Below are 20,873 nucleotides of genomic sequence, written 5' to 3' on the forward strand. Positions count from 1 at the left end.
ATAAAAAACAATTTAAGAAGTTAAGGTTTATTTTTAATCAATCAATAATGTATGACACATGGGAAAAGAAAAAGTTTGCTGTTCACGCTTTGTAGCTGTAGGTCAGCATCAGTTATAACTTTCTGTTTTTTCTGTCACATATGTTTCCCAGGTGCATCGTTTTCTCACCATTTTTATCATATCGTTGGGCTCGTGTAATAATATTTTATCACATGTTCTATAACAAACCCGAAACAGTGTGAAACGTGTTATCAATTCAATACTCACAGCATTCCACGCGTACTATCTTTCCAATATCGACTTGCGTCATGCGTTATCCACGAGTGTGTACGAAAAAGTTTCTCATGGGAAGTTATATTTATTACCACGCGATCGATACAAACCGAAACATTGAAAGGCTTTCCCTGTTTATTGCTGAATGTAACAAATACGCTCGTATTTTAAATAACGTTCCGTTCACTTATCACCTTGCGTCGAACATGTGTAGGCTATTCCATTAGAGCACGTTATTATATTCATGCCTGTAGCGCATGGCGCGTGCATTTCGGGTGCATAATCCCAATTAAATATTACATTTTATGCATGTGTTCCATACGCCTACCGCAGGGTATTGTCGATACAAAACGAAGGGTAATCCGCTTTGGTTTACGACAACCACATAGCCTTTCAAAGCTTTAGAAAGGATTCTACCAACGAGACCACTCTAAACAATTACGTTCTTGTTTCGATCTAAATGCTTGTTAAATGCGTATTAACCATGCCTATCCAACCCCAATTTTTAGTAAAGGGCACCATAACTATGTCATACACATAAAAAAATTAAATTTAGATACTTTAGTCTTAAGATCAAATTGTTATTGATAGCAGCACAGAATTCTTCCAGAATTCTACTTTTTGTAAAGAATGTTACAAACAGCCTGTTCGCCTTACATTTTGATATAAGTGTAACTCGTGAAAGTGATTTTTTTTAGTTATTGCAAAAAACAAACATATAACATAGAACATGTAAATTTTATACATGTTTCTATAGATAATAGCGATTTCAAAGGATTATTGCAAAAAAAAAACAAAGTTTATCTTTTTCCAACAATATATTTCATTATTTTAATTCCTTCGTTTTGTTTTGGGTGATATTACCGTTTGCAGTTGTTTGTAGGAGAAAGGAAATGATACTTATTCAATTGGCAATTGAAACACCGCTCATTTGATGTGAAAGAGCAAGAGTTAAAACTATTAACATGAATACATGGTACAATCGCAAGACTGAAATATCTTCAAAAAGCAATATCGGAACTCAATACCCTACAAGTGTTAAAACTGCGAATTATTGGAGTTAATATTTTTGGAATTGGTTAATCCTGAGTTTAAAATGATCCTGTAGCTTATTTTAGAGTTTTTTTACGGAATGTCTATAGACTATTCCCAGTGCTTCAGATGCAGTCAAAGCACGACAGACTTTGATGCCTCGTTTCCCACGCAAGACTATAGACAATAATATGTGTCTTGAAATAAACTGATATCTTCGTATAGTTTAAAGCTGAAGTATCCTTAATACTAAAGATCAGAGGCCAAAGCAATAATTGTGAGGCCCAACATCTTCAGTTCAATTCTACAAACATCTACAAAGCTACATGGTATAATGAAACGCGAGAAAACAAGGTACGAAAAGAACGAATCTGTGTCAAATAATTTAGATGGATGAGGGTAAGTATTCGCTGCAAACGATGTTGGTCCCCCTGTAAGACATTAATTATAAATAAATAACATAAAATAACACAAAAAAATCAAATAAATACTATACATTTATTTATTTATTGAAGATAATTGCGTAGCGCGCGTAGGGGCCTTTGCAATATGTAACATTCAATAAAACTAAAGATAACCTTACTTGTTATATATTTGAATACAGACATGTACATTAATACGTGGCAACAGTAATATGAAATTCAAAAAAGCAGTAGAACCTACTGAAAGCTTTACACATTGAGATATATAAGAGCTCTTGTTCAGCTGCTCGTGATTTCCTTATTCAGCTTCTATTGCGTTTGGTGTTTTGCAGTTACAATGTTGTTTATTATGTTTCTGCCGGCTTATGCGAAGATGTTGAACGACTTCAATAGTGCGTTCATCTTTTTGTCCGTTACCTTTACGTGATTTTGAATTTGTTCGTAGAGCCGCTGATGTTGCTACCATCAGATTGGTCTTTGCCTTGGTTATCTGTAATCCAAGGTTCTCTCTCCACCAGTTCGATCTCTTGGCAGGAACCCTGCCACTTCGGCACTTAGGAGTGCCGCAGACCAATGATGTACATATGATTAGCGTACGCCAGGATCTAGGTTGACTTATGGAAGATGGTTGCCGAACTCTCCTCCCTCGAGTCCCGGATTGCACTCTAGCATCAAGTTGAATAGCAGAGAAGCAAACTCGTCCCTCTAGCACAGACCTGTGGTGATAGCCCACAGTACGCAGTATGCATTATGTCCGCCCGTACACGAAAATCATCATAAAGAACCTGTGGTGATAGCCCTGAGTTGGTCATAGTCATTTTAACTAGCCTTAGGCTGGGATTTCAAATGAGCTCATTGCGTCGTATATTTTCACCCTAGCTATGTTATCTTAGCTGACTTGGAAATCAATGATGAGATGGTACGTGTTTTGTCTGTATTATGCCTATCTGTATTATGCCTATGTATCTTTTTCAATGGATGATTTTCCGTTTCGGAATCCTCTTTGATAGTTTCCGACTATCTCTTTGACGTAAGGGACAAGTCAATCCTGAAAGATCTGGGAGAATATTTTATAGGCAGTAATAGGAAATATAAGACATCAATACCGTAATATCCCTGTAGTCGTTGCAGTCCAATCTATCTACCTGCTTGTATACGAGGAATATGATGCCGTAATTCAAACCACAAAGCATCGATTCGCTATCCCACACCTCAGTTTTACTATGAGCTAACTAAAGCTCTGTACCATTAGTGGGTTCGGCTTTCAGTGACTTATGTATTACCATAGCAGTATAGTCAGTCTTATCTATGGGGTAAACGGACCATTCGGGACCTTAACCTATCACAAGCATGTCGTTAAAGTCGTATGGGTTGACGACTCTACCACCAGACCGGCCCGAACTAGGACTAGGTTCTACGATCCGAAATGTGATTATGACTCACAAATAATCGAAACGAATAGGTTTTTTTTTATTCAATTCATTGGAAAAACAAAAGACTTGTTTAGTTTTAACTACTACAAATATCAGCCATGTTGAACAAATGGCAACCTAGTTCTTCACAACACCTCTGAAGCGTTTATTGCGACCCGCACTGTAGTACTACTGCTCCGATGCAACTCCTGCAATAGCTAGTGAACCGTACGGACGAACAACGATTGACAGTGCAGTGTACACGGCGCGTCAATATATACCCGCGTCCGTCAAACATTCCCCTGCGTCAGAAACGGTCCCAGTAAGGAACCGCAGCAAACCTCCTCTCCTCTTTCCCCCTTACAAGTGACTCTCGTCGTGCCAACGAGCGCGGGTTGTGGAAATAGTTGTCGAAGTATGCGGAGGTTTTCCCGTACACTTTCCCACCTTCCACGAGTACGCTTCCTACCGATGCACTCTGGCTAAGCGAGCGAAGGGAAAGAGAGGGAGAGAGAGAGAGCGAGATCGCGAGAGAGATATAGAGAGAGAGAAAGAGAGAAAGAATGAGATACATAGCAGGAACCAGAGCGAGCACAGAAAAATATGCTCACTTTCGCCATGGTGCCTTCGCTTTCATCGCAGCACGCTGCCACACTGCCCGAGCCGCAAGCGCGTCACCTTTCCCTCGTGTGACCATGCATTTGGGGTGTTCGTGCTTTGGCTGTTCGGCTGCCTCCTTCCGAACCACCAGCAGCAGAACCGAATGCGAACAAGAACCCAGCACCAGTAATGCTGCGCCAGTCAGCTGCTCCTTGTAATAATAATCTCCGTGCATTAGTGTACATGCTCATATGCTGCGGCTGCTGCTGCTGCTCAGCCCTCCATCTGTAGCGTAACAACGACGACGAAGTCTCGGCCACGACTAGCGATCGTAGTAACCGCCAGCTGCGGTCGTGCCGCGCGTTTGCCAAGGGTTTCCGTGTCAGTTCGAAACAAGACGCGCTGCCGTGCGGACGTGTATCTCAGCGGTTGGTTCCTGTACGCTTGAAAGACGGTGTCGGTGGTGCGTGTACCTGCGAATGGGATAGGATGATTAAGGGAGGGGGTGAAGGGAAGGAGAGTGTTGAGTAGTGAGACTGTCCACTTAAAAGTGTGCTCCGTTTTTGGAGCTCGCCAAATGGTACTGCCAAACAGACACGCGAGCACAGTGATCGTGCGTGTGTGTTAGTGTTTTTCTGCTGCTTTTCCCTCCGTTTAAGAAGTGACTTTTCGTGTATATGTATAAATTTATATTATCCCTCTCCCCGCCCCTTCAATTAATTGCCCCACACCAGTTCCACGATGAGTGATCTTGAAATTTTGCAAACTTCTTTTCTAATTCTTTCGGATATTTTTGCATTGCACACCGAGTTTCGCTCGATGGTGGATCCACTTTAAAATATGACTTCCTACCCATTGAACCCGTTGCCGAAGGGAATGAGGATGTGGTGTGATAGTTGTACGAGTTCCTATGGTGAGTGCCCGTGATTTGCTAGTTGCTGCGGTTTTTTCGTGCAAGCACACAGATGAATGCACAAGCGCCACTGGCAACCCACGGTCGAATTCAATGCGTTACTCTACGCGCTCTGTACCAAATAGAAGAATCCAATCTGTTGATTGCGGAAGATCCGATCACCTGCAAAAGACACACGTTAAAAGTGGCCAGCTGCGGAGTGTCTGCGGCTAGTGGAACCAGCTAACCTAGCTTTCCTAGGACTAGAGTGTGCAAGAGAGTTAAGAAAACAGCCCTGCTGAATGGAGTGGCAGTGTAGGTCCCGCAGCGCAAAAAAGAACAACCATCGTTCTCAAAGCAAACAACACAATTACATACACACACATACACACACACACACACACATACACACACACCACAGGTGTGTGGCAAACCGGGCGGGCCGCGGTCTGCCGTTCCGATCGACCGCCTGGGAATTTCTGCCAAATGCCGTCATAGCGTGCCCATCGACAGGGTCCCTCGCCACCGCGCCATTCTTCGGCACCGTGCGGATCACATTTCAATAAGTTATTAAATATCAGTAGTAAAAATAAACTCAAACTCAGCCCCCCGCATTTGTGCGCTCGGCCGCTGGGCAAAACATCACGCTACGCAAGGCGGTTGGTCGCGGTAGCATGTGCTGTGGTGTGCGGGGTGAAAAGACAGGAAGGTGGTGGTATGGTGAGGAGGGGGGGGGGGTGGTAAGGGAAGGGTAGTGTTTGAGATTTGGCGTAAAAAAGAGAAGGCAAGCGACAGGGGACATATACCGTTTGTGACGTGGGAAAAAATGTCAGTGAAATGAAGCGGCCGTCGTCTGGGGTGGCCGACCCGGCTCGTTCGGTGAAAGCGGGGGCAAGGGGGCAAGTGTGTTGGCATACCAGCGAGTGCGAGCGTGGACGAAGGTGTGGGGCTTCCACTCAATCTCCTACGCCCCTCCCATCACACCATGCCAACAAGTGGATGTGGAAAACGTTTGTTTGATTTTCGGGGGTTTTGTTGATTGTTTGATTGCAGTTCCGCCGTTGCTGCTGCTGCCGTTTGTTGTTGGTGTGTTCTTGTGAGTGCTCGAGTGCAACGACAAAAACGCTTACACTAACCAGTGCATTCGAACCGTTTGGGGCACCAGGGAACCACCGGTGAGTGTGCAGCGGTCGTGCGCGAGTGCATCCGAACGAACGAGAGCGTGTGTGTATGTGTTCTGTGTGCATCCGTGAGGGCTCTCCGTAGCTAGTACACCGGCTACCCGGCAAGGTGAGTGGCAAAATTTGATTAATGCTATCAACTGGTGGCAGATAGGGCCAGATCGAGTTATGCTCCCAGCACGAGTTGTGCCGTCCGCGTGCGCGTGGGTCTCGTTCGTTCCCGCACAGCTTGATCGCGCCTGTTTGCGTGTGTGTGTGCGCTTCGTACCGAGGTGGTGTTATTTTTACACGCGCTGCCAGCTCCACCGGCGGTGACATCCGCGTTTCGGAGACACCAATACACTTGTGTGTGTGTGTGTGTGTGTGTGTGTGTGTGTGTGTGTGTGTGTGTGTGTGTGTGTGTGTGTGTGACTTCAGAATCGACACGGGGAAAACGAACGCCCGTAGCAAAAATGCTTTCCATACCGGTGCATTACGCGAGCTCGATCGGCAATCTGGGAAACTCTGTACCACACCGTTTGTGTGTGTGTATGTGTTTGTGTGACATCAGTAATAACATCAGAACGCTCGAGCCGTGTAGAAGGGTCCAACCGACCCCCAATCTCCCAGCGGCTGATCACTAGAACCTCGGGCTCGAAGGGAAAAAGACACTTGTTATCGTTCGTTACATTTAACTAAATCTAATTATACCGCCATGAAGAAAGGAGCAAGAGCAACAAAAAAAACACCAAACGGAAACGTGTCGCTGTCACCGTTTGCCGTACCATGGTCAAGCGCGTGGGCAAACACGTATCCACGCATACACACACATATCCTCCGATTCAAACCGCTCCCTCTCTTTAAACGCCCTCCGAAACAGGTTTACATTTTAAAGTGTAAATTTGTTTTGCGTAATGATTGTGAGCGTGTTTTTCGTTGTTTTTTTTGTTGTTGTTGTTGGTTTTTTGGTATTACATTTTATTTCATCCTCTCGGCAACACCTCAACTGTGCGCATTGCTTTACGCCGAACGTCCACGACAGAAAGGCGATCAGTACGGAAGAATGTGGCTTTGATTCGTATTAGGAGAGACGTTGGGGGGGGGGGGGATATTTTTTCTTCTAACGATGAAGAAAAATTTTTAAATGAAGCACATAAAAACGTATGACGGGTCAAGATCTTAGTCGTATAGGAAGTTTTTACTAGACTCTAGTTGCTTCGGATGGACAAAGTGTAACGATCACTCTAATAAACGTTCTGGTTTGAAGTTGGTGAATGATTTAAATAAAAAAAAATCATTTTGCTTTTCTTTTATTCATTTATATTCTTTAAAATCTTATCCATCTACGGGCTACCATTAACAAATATGTATCGACATACATACTAATTATAAAATGTCAATCCGAATTATCGTAAGCAATGAAGCCATAAACAAACAAAAAACCTCGAGTGCTTACGTCTTTCTTGCGCGAATCCTCTCGATCGAACATTTGCACCCCGTGCACAGACCACCATCTTCTAGCACTCGTCAAGTGTCCATTTCCTCTCGCCTATGCTACAATGAACCCGTTTGTGCAGCAGAGTAAATGTGGCGCAGAGCTACGGTTTGGTGGAATGTTTTAACACCCGTCACAGGACACACAGGGTCAGCATCTTAGTCACGGGCAGCCTTGAGTGGAAAACTGGAAAATGTACATACACACGCACACAATCTCTCAGTGACAAAAAAAAACAACTCGCTCCAACACAATCTTTCCACACATCATCCAATTAGTCACGTGTATAATTAGAGAAGAAACATCCTCCAATTTTCCGCGCGACGAGGTAACGCTGACGTCATTGCAACATCTGTCGCGTGTGCATAAGGTGATAGAACCGGGCTGAATTGCGAGAAGAAAAAAATGACCCCGACTTCAGATGAGCACGCTCATTAGCTGCAGAACATCGGGATAGCTTTGCCTTTATGGTATGTGTCTTTCCTGCTTTAAAGACGCCCTATTGTTTGTTTTATTTTTAAAGAAGGAACTTAACAATGCGACCAATTTATGGTGAACAATCTAAGCTCAATCAACTATAGCCGTTGTTCGTGCTGTAAAACAAGTTGTAGCACCTTTTCGTTTGATCATTCTTCCTCCCGGGCATCGGCTGAAACAAGAGCGATTACATTGATCGAGCCATTCCGCCCATCGGGTTTCGGTAGCATTTCCACAAAATTCGTTTAAAACGTACACGGTCGTGTGCTAAAAAGCTTACAGTGTATTTTCTTCGTCTTTCTTTTTGCCCGAAACGTACTCGTGGAACAAAAAATGTGATTTTGGAAAACAAAAATGAAGAGATGGCACGCTCCATTTGCTAGCAAAACCTCCCAGCGGCTGCAGGAGAGAAGCGATGGAAAAGCATCAAAATTGAATTTCACCCAAAGGCAACGATTTGATTTCCTAACGAACTTGTCTAACGGTTGCGCAAACTTACGATGGACTAGCAGGAAAGCGTTATGATCAACTTCACGCTCCGAAACGCTCCCGTGCAGGCATGTGCGGGGTGGTCCATCCGATAAGGGTGCAAAAGAACCCAATGCACTCGAACGTAACGAATTCTTCACCATCTCCCCCTTCCTATCCTCCCTCTATGGTACGTATGTAAGGCTGCAGCTGCTGCGATGAAGCTGCGTTGTATGTGAGCCTGCACATGCCCCCCCCCCCTCCTTCCTCATAACACCAGTACCTGGCGGCTCCATCTTCCGTTCTCAATCTACTTGGCGCCTCCACCGTTAAGCCAATTGACAGCACACCCTCCCATAAATTGTTGTCAGTAGCGCACGGGAGGGAGGACGGTGGTAGGGGGCAGGCACACAAACCCAAAACAATAATGCAAACAAATGTGCACACTCACAGCCGAGGGAAACAACCTTTCGGGTTCGTCCCTGCTCAACAGACACGGGGCACCGTGTCGAACACTGAAAAACTTTACCTGTGTGTGTATGTGTGTGTGTGTGTGGCTGGGTGGTAGACGAGGTTTTTAGAAAATTCGCAAGTAAGACTTCGATACGTTCAGGGTCTCGGCACGTGTTTGCAATGTGTGTATGTCTGTAGGTGTGTGCGTGTGTTCGCTCTGAGACGGATAATTTAATTTGAATTTACGTGTTTCTGCCACGCATCGAACAGCAGCTAAAGCCTCCCCCCAAAAAACAGAGCCATAAAAAGTCATATCAGGCAAAGTCAAAACAAAACGAAGCAAAGAGAGACAACATAACGAACAAGTCCATAAGCGTAAAAGCTGTTGGGAAACATATCTCCAGAGAAGCCTACATCATTTTGTCATGCGCATGGTTATTACATCTGTAAGATTCTTCGATATTCGAGCATACGCTGGCGAAAAAAAGTGTTCAACATTATGATAATGATGGGTACAACGGCACCAACAACAAAAACTATCACGCAATGCACACCACTAAAAGCTACAAAGTGCCTCGGAATACCAGTTGCCCTCTTTAATAACGGTGATATACATTTATAGGGGTTTTTTTGGTGGGTTGCTTCACCACGACCGCTACGACTTGCACACAACGTGACTTCTTACAGTATGGCTGAAAAGATCCAACTTTCAACAGTATTACGGTTTCCCGAATTCGAAGGCACTAGGCAAAGTTTGACTTTTCCGTGACAAGCGACAATTACTGTAATGGTAGCAAAGGTTCCAGTCAGAGGAAAGGATCGAGCAGCCCATACTTTCCTGTTCCTCCCTTCATAGCACTCTGTATCAATGTATATATGTGTATATATGGTGTATATGTATTGCTGCTTCGCCAATCAGGAGAGAAAACGTGATCCTAAACTGTTTGGAAGTTTGCAACGTCAGTATCCTTGATTATTTGAGACAGATATTTTCTCCGGAAAAATATTGAAAGATAAAACCGGTATAACTTTTGTGCTCTTTCGCGTCTGATTTTTTTTATGTTATTACTTCCTTGTGCTGGCGTATCGTAAAATATTTCATTACCATACCGCTTTTTAAACCAACAGATGGCACAGCAAAGGGAACAACAACACGGCATACTCATTGAAAATACAAACACGTACCTACATATAGAGAGATACTATTGGATGCAACTTTTCCATTAGCATGTGATGGCTAGCTAAAGATTTCCCGGAACTTCCAGTACAGGATGAGAAAAGGGGTGGCAAAAAAGGAGCTCAAAGTCTTACGCCAGAGCGAAACAGTTTTCACACGCGTTTTCAAGCCTTCCGATCTAATTATTGAAAGTATTTAACTCATTTAGCTTGTCAAAGCGCCCCCGTTAATGGATTGCTTGATTGTTGAATGTTGGACGCAAAATGGTCTTCACTCTTCGCTTCCCAGTAGGTAACGTCATCTCGTTTGTTAGTTTGAGTACAGTAAAGATCACGAAAACAAAGTGTTGTACCAAAGGATGTTTTGGTGCATTTTTATGTATCCTTTAAATCTTTCTTTTGCATGTGTCTTTCAAACATATCTTCAACAAAATTGAATCCACCAGATGATGCTGTCTAATTTGCTACATTTATAATTTTTATAGCTCATTATAGTTCAGAAAAGCATTACTTTCCATTTTTTGTATTTTTTTTTGTCGTTATGTTGTAATATTTTATTTTTATTTATCGTCGTGGTTTCAAACTAGAGATGTGCCTCAAGATCCAAAACCGTGCAATTTATTCAGTTCATTCTAAAGCATGAACGACTTACGTTCATCTTATCAACGCTCACTGATTCTTTATAAATCACTGAGTTGTTCATAAAAATAACATCCAACCCGTTGAAATAACGAACATCCCATTACACCAGGGCGTTCATCTCCTCCAATACAAATATGAACGTGTACCGTACAACCAGGTCGTTCACAAAAATAACGTTCAACCCGTCGAAAAAAGGTCGCCCTACCCTAGCAAATAATTTTCATGATGTAGTAAACTTATTATATTCTGAATCTTGCGTAATGAAACCACGGACCAAACCATGCATCAAAACCATACATCAACTGAAATGGACAAATGAATCGCGATTCACGTTCAGTTCATTGAAATAAAAGAACTACTAAGTTCACGTTCACGAAAATGAATCGAATTTTCTAAGCCTTTTTCAAACCTCAAATAGACCGTTCTCCGTAACAAGGACTGAATATCCGGGTGCGTAGTGCGTACTTACTCTGGAAAGTCTGTAAAGGGCAGTATGACTATCTAGGTTTGTTACATAAAACCGACGAAGGTAATGATTCTGGTAATAAAATTAGGGTTTAATAACTATTTTAAAACATTCTCCCAAACTTTTTTTAAATGTTTGAAGCTTTTAATTTTGAATTGATTTTGTAACGTGTCGTTCAAAATGCACTATTTTAACGAATCTAGAATATTGTATTGTGACATTTAAAAAAAAATAAAATAACAGCGCATTGTTTACCGTTTAAAACGTTTCTGTTTAATCTGGAATCTTTCAACGAATAAGACAAAGATGATTATATCTCGAAGGCATTGTCAGCAGTTCGGCAAATTGCAAATTATTTCCCTGCCTAACACCAAACATTGGCGAAGCGTGGCTATACAAATTTGGCAAGCACAGTTGGATGAAAAGGATGGATGAAAACAAATCAAAAGTTGGTTGTTTTCTCCCGAACTCACCGTTCCGTGTCATGAGTGTACCGTGCAGTTTAGTGCTTCGTGTCTGTAGTGCCATCTTGGTAGCGAAACGTCAATAGGGCCATAGATCAAGTGGTTTCGGAAGAGTTGAATTCATTTGTTTCCATCGACCTCATGGATTTACCATGAACCGCAGGGAAAGAAACACATAGCCTTGCAAAAGCACCTAGCTTCAATGGGTGAATTCCACTTGAAATTAATAAGGAGACCTTTCCCGGTACGTCATCCAACGCGAGAGTGCTTTAAAACTGCATGCAAATGAGGCTGAATTGCATAGACAGAGCACGACATGGCTCAATTTGATTTGTTTTTCTCATCGGAGTGGCTGTGCAACGTAACAGTTTGATGTTATTCACTAGCAGTAATAATGTGTGTTAAGGATGTTTAATTTCAAAGCCGTTTAATGGTAACTTTGAATTTTTAATTTCTGTACGAGTCATTAAATTAACTTTTATTGATTTATCAAGCTGAACTATGCTGAAGCAAGAATTTTGATCATTGTAAAATAACACTATGACAAAGTAATTTACATTTTAAAAACACCTGGTATTTCATGACTCAGCAACTTAAAGCACAATTATTGGAGCACGACATTGTAAAAAATCACCTTTCAAAACTATGCAAGTATGGGTCAGCTATTTCCATCAAGCGCAGTACACACTCAATCATCAATCAATTTGTGACCTGCATTATCACATAAGAAGCACATATTTGTTTTCATCATCCTTCCAACCTATCGCCATTTCATTGCACATAAAAGCAATGCTCGTAAGGCTGCGCCAGTGACGAAACGCCCCAGCGTGCATGCTGTGCAGCAAAGGTGGCCCTTTTTTCTTGGCCTAATTGCATTGAAAACAAGAAAGGAAGAAAAAAAGAAACATATAAAAGGTCAGCACCGCTTCGTAACGCTTTGGTAGCAGAAATATATAGAAATATTCATCTGTACGTGCATACGAAACGGGGAAACCTTTGCTGTATACAAGCGAATCGGGACGGGTACCCAACCTCACAATACAGTCAGCAAATATAGCAAAACGCACCACACAGCAGTAGAGGGCTGCGATTTGGCTTGCTTCATCGGTAGGAATGTTGACACTTCTAACACACGCGAGAGCATCGTGTGAAATGCTGCAACAGTTAAGATGCTCGGAAAAGCGGTCTGGGTGTGTATGTGTGGTTTTTATATATATTTTAAATCATGAAGTACGAATAGACCACGATGCTTCAGAAAGGCGGATGGTTTAGAGTGAAAATAAAAGCGAGATATCGAGTCAAGTGCAAACACCAGTTTACGATGGCATTGAGCGCTGGGGCCGGTTTTGAAGCCAAACAATAAGCACAAATGAGAAAGTCGATAGGAACAAAAATAACTTGCAAGTCTTGCGAAAGCAACAGCAGCAGCAATTGGCGCTTGCTGCGGTCTGTGCCGGAACATCAAGATGTCAGTGTGGGAAATGAAATAATTAATTGTTTTCCTGGCCACTCTCCCTCAAACGCGTGTAACACACGCGTAAAAGTCAAGTGCATTCGGCAAAGCATTCAGGTTCACTTCCGGTTACGGGCACGTTTAAGTAACCTTCTGCTAAGGACAGAACGTTTATCATAGGTTAGGAAAGCTCGAGAAGTGGTCGTGACTGAACGGGTTCATATGGTTTAGAAATTTCAAAACAAAAAAAATCCCGCCTACCTTCACTAGCTTTCACAACCTTCGAGCACAGAATGAATTTTGCCAGAAGCAACGTTGTCAGCCAGTGTTGGGATATTCATAAGTGGGCTAAGGGCAAGGGCAAACGGGCACTTAATTTTTTTTCCTCCATCCCCGACGCTCACTCACATCTTACTAATGCAGCTGCCTTCTTAATATTTGCAGGAGCACTCAAACGAGACGAAACGGTGGGCAAAAATGAGCAACATTACGAGAAGTGCTTAATGAAGCGTGCATTAACAGCATCGACCACTTTCTTCTGCTACGTCGGCACGGACAGTGGAAGGGCGCAGTAGGGCTCAAAGTGGCAGAACCATAGCACAACCTACCTACCGGAAAGAAACTCAATTTCAGCCTGTGTGTTTGTAGTTGTGATAGTGAGAATGGTGCAGGTACCACGGTTTCAAGTAGTGTTGCCTTTGCTTTTGATGTGCCGCGTCGAGCTTCATCCCAGCGGTGGTGAAATTATGATCATGTAGAACGACAGCTGTGCCGAGAGAAAATGAATTTCTTCAGGGAAGGCGTACCAGTACGGAAAAGGTGGGTATTGATTAGCGGGAGGAGACAGGGCACTATGCCACAGCCTTCAATTTTGGCGTTTGACAATATCTTCACTGTACTGCATTTAGAATTTTCTTATAACTTCATTTACAACTTCATTTACATTTTGTTGCATAAAGAGAGCAAAATATGTTATTCTCACGCAGAATTGACATTATACATTCTATAAAAAATCTAAAGAAATAATCTTTCATGCACAATGGAGTGGCGCAAACTTGGGTCTTCATTTATGTACTTCAACAGTCTGTTGTCACTACCTGGTATGATTCTAGTTTGATCAAACATGGCACGGAAGAACTGTACAAGATTGACGGAATTGTTTGACGGTACCAACGAACATCGGACAATTTCTTTACCGTAGTGTTTTTAAAAAGATACAGAGAAAACGTACGTATGGACTGAACAGTTTTTTTATTTATATGCTGAAGCATGGTATGGATTGACGATTTATTTTTATATCCGTTTGTAAACAGCGTGAAAGAAACATAGGAACATGATTTCCTGTATCTTTTCTTTCCTCCTCTTGCGCTCGCTTTTCGCGACGCAACTCATTGCGGAAGCCACAGTACACTTATCGACATTAGCGTTCATCGTTCAATCGAGTAACGAACTTTTAAAACACTTTCACCATGAAACTGTTGAATAGGGATGTGGATTTATTTTAGAACTAAGGAGGATAGGCTAAACAACTAGCTGTCTTATTGAGTAAAATTAAAGCACCAAAAATGATCGTTTGTCACACTTATAAAATAAAAATGTTAGTGTGCATTATTTTATATTGTAAATTTTGATCAAGGAAAAATATTTCATTTTTCTATTAACTAAAAAATAGTCAAACGACTATAGTTGTATAAATAAGGTATGATTTGGTATGATGTAGTACACAGCCATAATGAGATTTTATTTACGAATTCGCACGATGCAAAGATGGTTTTATGCACATAAGAATTTCTATTACTTGTCGATTACTTCGCATTATGGATCAAATGACCCTTTCAAGAAAATATATTGCGTATTATAACACACATTTATCACGATTTTAATGTTTCGATCCACTGTATAATTAGGGAGCATATTCGTAGAATATGAAAATGAGTTGCTATTTTAGTTTTAATTTGAGCATTTCTACGCATCTACGCACCTTTTCCAAGTGTACGATAGCTCATAAAATACGTATGATATTTTTGTGGTTTCTAAATAGTATGTTGCCGACTGAGTCGACTGTCTGATTGCTACTAATTCTGTTTATATTTTCGTTATGACCCTAACAGTCCTGCTAACACTAATATTAACATAATCATATGTACCCTTTTCGTATAATCTTAAATTCTACAAATTTGCAGTCATTTAGGCGCCAACACCAAAATAAAATTAACATAAAAATCAGCATAATCACTAAAGTTATTTAAACAACCATCTAGCAGGAAGACGTGTGTTACTAAACAAATCCCGGTAATATTATTTTTGTGGAATAATATTCGCGGTAATATTGGATTTGTGGTTCTAATCGTAAACACATTTTTGATTTTACTAATACATGTACAAGAGCTGCAACAAGTTCATTCGTTAAAACCGAAAAAAATGCAGCTTGTAAAACTAGGCGTCTGTAACAAAGTGATAGTAACACTAATATAGCTTGGAACCCTTGAAGGGTTCTAAACTACAATGGACAGGGGTTCCCTCACAAGCAATATTGTCTATTATACTAATAGCGAATCAATTAGTCATTGATATTCAATCCAATTTGTCGTCCTACGGCAGAACGAGCTCAACTACGGCTATTATGCCAAGTAAGAAACATATAATTAATTCACAATTTATTGTTGGTTCGTGGAAAATACGAACAAAAATATCATGTGTCATGCAAATTTTCATTATTTTTCAGTCAAGCAAATGTTCAGCCCTAAGGAGCACACAGAGTTTTATTTCCATTGCCAAGCAGCTTTTGCTAGTTGATACAAGTTTTCAATATTTCTTTTTCATATTTGTTGTTCTTTGTACGTGAAAAATATAGTTTGACTACTATTTCGACGCTTCGGAATAACCCAGACAACATCGATTTGTTTAAATACTCCTCAACTTGTTCTTTACGTCGTGAATGCGGATACCAGCATTCTTTTCTCAGGGCATTAAATTAAAATGTCCAAGATAACAAGTAACAATCGGTACATTATCAATCTGAACATTGATTTTTGACTGCTTAGTGAAATCAAACACCGGCAAAGGTCATCAAAAAATATTGCTACGGTCGTACTACACGACGTGAAAATCTCCTGTTGTACATCCAATCACAAAAAATCTTCCGATTCCGGCAAAGATCCTTCTCGGAAGAAAAATACCGATGAATATTTAGGTTTCATTTTGAAGGGTATATATTTAAAAAAAAGGTACCTAAAATACTAACAATTTGAATAAATAACTTGTGGTCTTAAGTAACAACAGCTTAAAAATCATGGCTTTAACAATGTCAATACAAACTATTGTAGTTTCCAATCACAATCTTTTTGACACCTCAAGCATTTCGCTCAATATATTCTTTCTTATAGCTTAAATGATCATGTATCAGTTGGGAAAATTTTAGAATTGATTTAAATTTTATCCAGGATGAAGTAGAACCCAAGATGTAGTTGAATTTAAATATTCTATCATTCATTTATTCTACGATCTATATCATTTTGTTTTTTTTTAATAAAATTTGAAGCGAAACAACAAATTCATATCCCGCACATTCAATTCAATTTAATGGAAGGACCTCAGTTACCAATTTGCTGCAAAAAAATGTAACAACCATTAAAAATTCAGTGGCAGAACATCTTTAATGTCGTTGAGTTAGATACGGGCGAAATGCCATTATCATCAATTATTCTGCTGACCTCATTCTCGTTGTATCATCGAAACTTTTCCAAGTTCATACATAACGTAGCCACCTTTTTGCAGTAACTTATGTGCTCTAAATCTGTAAAATACGTTTTCAAGAACTAGCTTCCATTAACAACATATACAATTGCGCTGTTGCTAAAATCAACGCATACCGTCAGTTTATCGTTGATGTTAATTAACAACGACAAATAAAATCATGAGTGCGTTATTCGTTATCCGCTTTATTGTGTCAAAACTGAACATTTCACACTTTTGCAGAGACGAGAGTTTGAATTTCAAACATAATTTTGTTTTGAAGCATGGTCTTAACGCAATGCCGTTACGTAAAAAGATCACCAAAAATATTTGTATTAGCTTGACGAGATTCGCCAAAATTGTCCAGTAAAAACATATGTGCAGATAGTGAAATACCTACGCCTGCCACAGTAATAGAAACGTTGAACAATATTTAATTTATTGCAACATGTACAGTTTGACATGGGCTACGTTGGTGGCTCTTCTCTGGCTCTAACATTTTTGTGACATTATTAAATTCTTTGCTAGATGAATGGATGTATTTCTTGCTATTAAATTAGATGTTCCCAATTTGCAGAAGCTTGAGGGAGTTAATTTTTTAGCCACCTCATCAGTACGAAAACTGTAAATACAGTTTCCATTTCATATTTATTCTACCAGGCAACGGTGTGCCTATTATGGATACTTTTCACGATTGCTGGAAAGTTGACAATTATCTTTGTGCTCTATGGATAATTATAAAATTTGTTGTCATAGCAAAATATAAAAAGTTTATTGCTGAAAATAGCGTTTTTTTTTTCTTTTCTAGATTTTTGCATACTGCCAAGCTAGTTCTTTCAACAGCCAAATCTCGAACCCTCTCATCTCTGAAGGACATCAGTCGCCACTGGCCTGCTGTCACTTTCATGGGCCATATGGTATCCAATATGAATGTTATTGACAGATCATGAGGACAGCACCAACAATACACCCGACACACACACGCACACGAAATGATATGCAGATGGGGTTTACCGAGTTATTTCTCATAACTTCACACGCGTCTTTCCACCTTGCCCGTAGGTCCCAGCAACGCAATGATCCCAAAAGCCAACGGGACTGATTCATCCCTTTCTACCCACACCACCACCCTCCTCGAAGCATCGACGGTCTTGTGTTTCGTTCTTATTTCATCATCAGTTGGCAATTCCTTTTCCCATTTCGTCGAACCTACCAACGCACACTCATTTCTTTCCGAATTTCTTTCATCTTGAATTTATTTATTTTCCCAAACATATTTGTGTCTCGCCGTCGAGGCAGGTACGCTTCACTTCGTACCCTTTGGGGGTTTTCAATGCTCTCTAACTGTAGGGATGAAAGCCGGGCTTCTTGAATGATTGAAATCGCACGCAGTGCTTTTGCGTGCTTCGCTGTCGTGACACTCCGTGCGAACGTACTTCACTTGTATATCTACTTCATTAAACTTCTTAGAATGCGCACAGAGGTATGAAAAACTGAAAACCTCCGACGCTTTCTCGATACCTCGGTACACACGTTGCTTTGAAAGTTGCCATCGTTGCTTGTACCTTGTGAAGGTAAACGATATTTCTGGAAGAAAAATATTTTACCTTTTTCAATACAAATCAACCGCCCAGTTATCTAGAGCGAACCACAGCTTGTGGGCAACGCTCTATATACGGTTGTATATTTTGTCTAGGGCTTTGCGTTGCCACAAAGCGTCATCCATCAGCCGTGCGCAACGCAAACAAAAACAGTGCTTGAACTTTCGTCCTGGCCCTGGCTACCAAACCTCTCACCCCGCCCAACGGTCCTTTCAGCGAAAGTATGGGGAAAATGCTTCAAACGTTTGTCCCCGCAAAGAAAAGCAGAGCATTTTCCCTGTGGTTCACTTTTCATCCTCGTTACTCTCACGCATCGCGCGTTTGACGGCCAACGGTACTCCACGTGCCTTCCTGCCCCTTCCTGCAGTGACAAGCAACCAACAAAGGTGGCTCGGTTTTCTACCGCCCAGGAAAAAGCAAAACTCGCTCAGGTGTCATGGCAACTGTCACCATAAACATTTGCTCAATATTTGTGCCCACTGTCCCGGTGAGATCTTTTGCCCTCGTTTCCCCGTCTGCGAATACCGTTGCGTTTGTGCTTCCTCATGGCGCAATGAATCGACCGATTTCGACAAAAATGTAAGGCACGCGAAACAGATATTCAGCACGCACACTTCACATTACCAAGATTGGCTGGAGAAAGATTTTGAACGTATTTCCGCCATTCTGCAATGGAATACCAAAGCAATGGGTGTAGCTGGCATGAGTGTTGGGTGAACATTTCTGGGCACATTATAATGTCGTTTTACATACGATTAGATTGCACTCGTGAGCGTGTTGCACGTGGAGCGGTTTTATTCAACCGTGAATTACGATGAATAGATTTCCACCAATATGCAGAAACGCATTGCCATGCATTACAAAGAAAAGCATTGTATTCTCCTTATGATACATTGTATTAAATGAATTGTACAATCTAAGCCATAATTCATAAATTCTTATGATTGTATGCTGATCTGTTTAACTGAAATGTTACCAAAAAAGACTAAACATGTTTCGTATAATGAAGAAAAAACTTCCCTTTTGCAAAGATAAGTCAATTAGTTAAAAATGAATAATTAGTTAACGTATTGCTGCTTTCTTCACACCATATTACAAAAAAATCATACATTCATACAATAATAAATAATACATTTAATGCCAAAGAAATAAGAAATAAAATACAAACTAGTTTCATATTTTTAATATTTTCTTAGAATAGGTAAAATTGGTAGTAACCAATCAAATTACAACATTACATTATTGTTCATGTTTGAACGTAACTTTGCTTCTTTCTTTTAGTTCTATTGTTACTTGTTTCGTGTTTTTGTTTATCAAAATGTCGCCTAAAATAATGAAAACGACCTTTTACTCCATTATCAATTGATTATTCAACATGTTTATTGAGGATTGATTATGGTCAACTTGATCCTCAAATGAAATCATTTAAATACCGCAGAATGATTTGATATCTTCATATTGTGGTAGCTAAAGTGTTAAAGATAAAACATACCATAAAGTCTGTACGCATTGTCTCACATTGTATCACATCAGTGTAGTGTGATTACATCGACCAGCTCTGGGTTTGTTCCCCATTGGGATCAAATAACTTCCCGTACGACCCCACAAAGAATTACGGTTCTCGTTATGAAACAAAACTTTTACTTCGTGCATAAACTTTCAAATTGTACTAGGATTAGTGTGATTCGAACCAACAGCGAGTATCATAATATTTTCCTCTTCCGAATAGCTGTACGTCATGCACGTTATCTAATAGGGATAAAGAGATGAAGGAATGTAAGCAGAAAAATGCAATATTGAATAACAATGTTTCGATCTGTTTTCCACGCTGCTTCGATCAACTCTTTACCTAAGGTGGAGGAAAAAGGGTTTGTTTTCCAACGTGAAGCAGGATCAACTGTCGGATTGTTCCACGCTCTCGAGGGCTTATAGGTGCTGCGAGCAAGACACCCCAGCATTCAAGCTGTACCTGTCCTGTCGGCGTCCTGCGCATTTATGGACATGTGCCATTTCTCAAGCTATGCACGCGCACTGCAAAGGGACAAACATAAATTAGCATTTTTGCCCACGAAGAAAGTAGCAGGGAGGGACGCACGTAAATGTGCTAATACTGCGTCGGTATACTTGCATGTTAATGGAAATATTATGTACCACCGGTGTGACGGGTGCTGGCGTTGCCTGACGGCAACGAAGGTAATGCAAAATCTAACTAAATTCTTATCGCTCGTTCTGCTTTAAGGAAGTTCGTTTGCTTCGTTGAACGGGGTTTCCAGCTTTGGCAAATTTCAATATCGCTTTAAGAAAGATTATAATTAGTTGATTTATCATTTCCGAAATCAATTGGAAATGTTGTCTGTTGTTGCATGGTTGTAAAATCCTATTCCTAACGTAATAGTATTCAAAATAGAGATAATAATAGTATGTAATATTCTTACAAATATAAGATCAGTAAAATTAGCTGACTATTACAAAATAGTTTATAATATTAATTCTTGATTTATTTCAAACTCCACACATTCTCGAAACCTTATGAACCGGTGAAAATATTTCAATGTTTAGTCTATTCATTTTTGTTTTATAGGCAAAATATTGACACTTTTTCATCAAAACAGTAGCTATGAAATATTAGACGTCTACCATTATACTATTTAA

The 20,873-nt window shown here is 40.6% G+C and overlaps 1 protein-coding gene across 1 annotated transcript in view; it reads left to right on the forward strand.

The window, feature by feature from the left end:
* Positions 1-3,941: 3,941 nt before the first annotated feature.
* LOC121594146 overlaps positions 3,942-20,873 on the forward strand; it is an 88,569-nt gene continuing 71,637 nt past the window's right edge. The window contains exons 1-3 of the mRNA XM_041917156.1: positions 3,942-4,167; positions 5,685-5,921; positions 13,330-13,704. The gene's annotated coding sequence lies outside the window, so the exon portion shown is untranslated. The remainder of the gene's footprint in view (positions 4,168-5,684; positions 5,922-13,329; positions 13,705-20,873) is intronic.

The sequence above is a fragment of the Anopheles merus genome, chromosome 2L (assembly GCF_017562075.2).
Source record: "Anopheles merus strain MAF chromosome 2L, AmerM5.1, whole genome shotgun sequence".
NCBI lineage: Eukaryota > Metazoa > Arthropoda > Insecta > Diptera > Culicidae > Anopheles > Anopheles merus.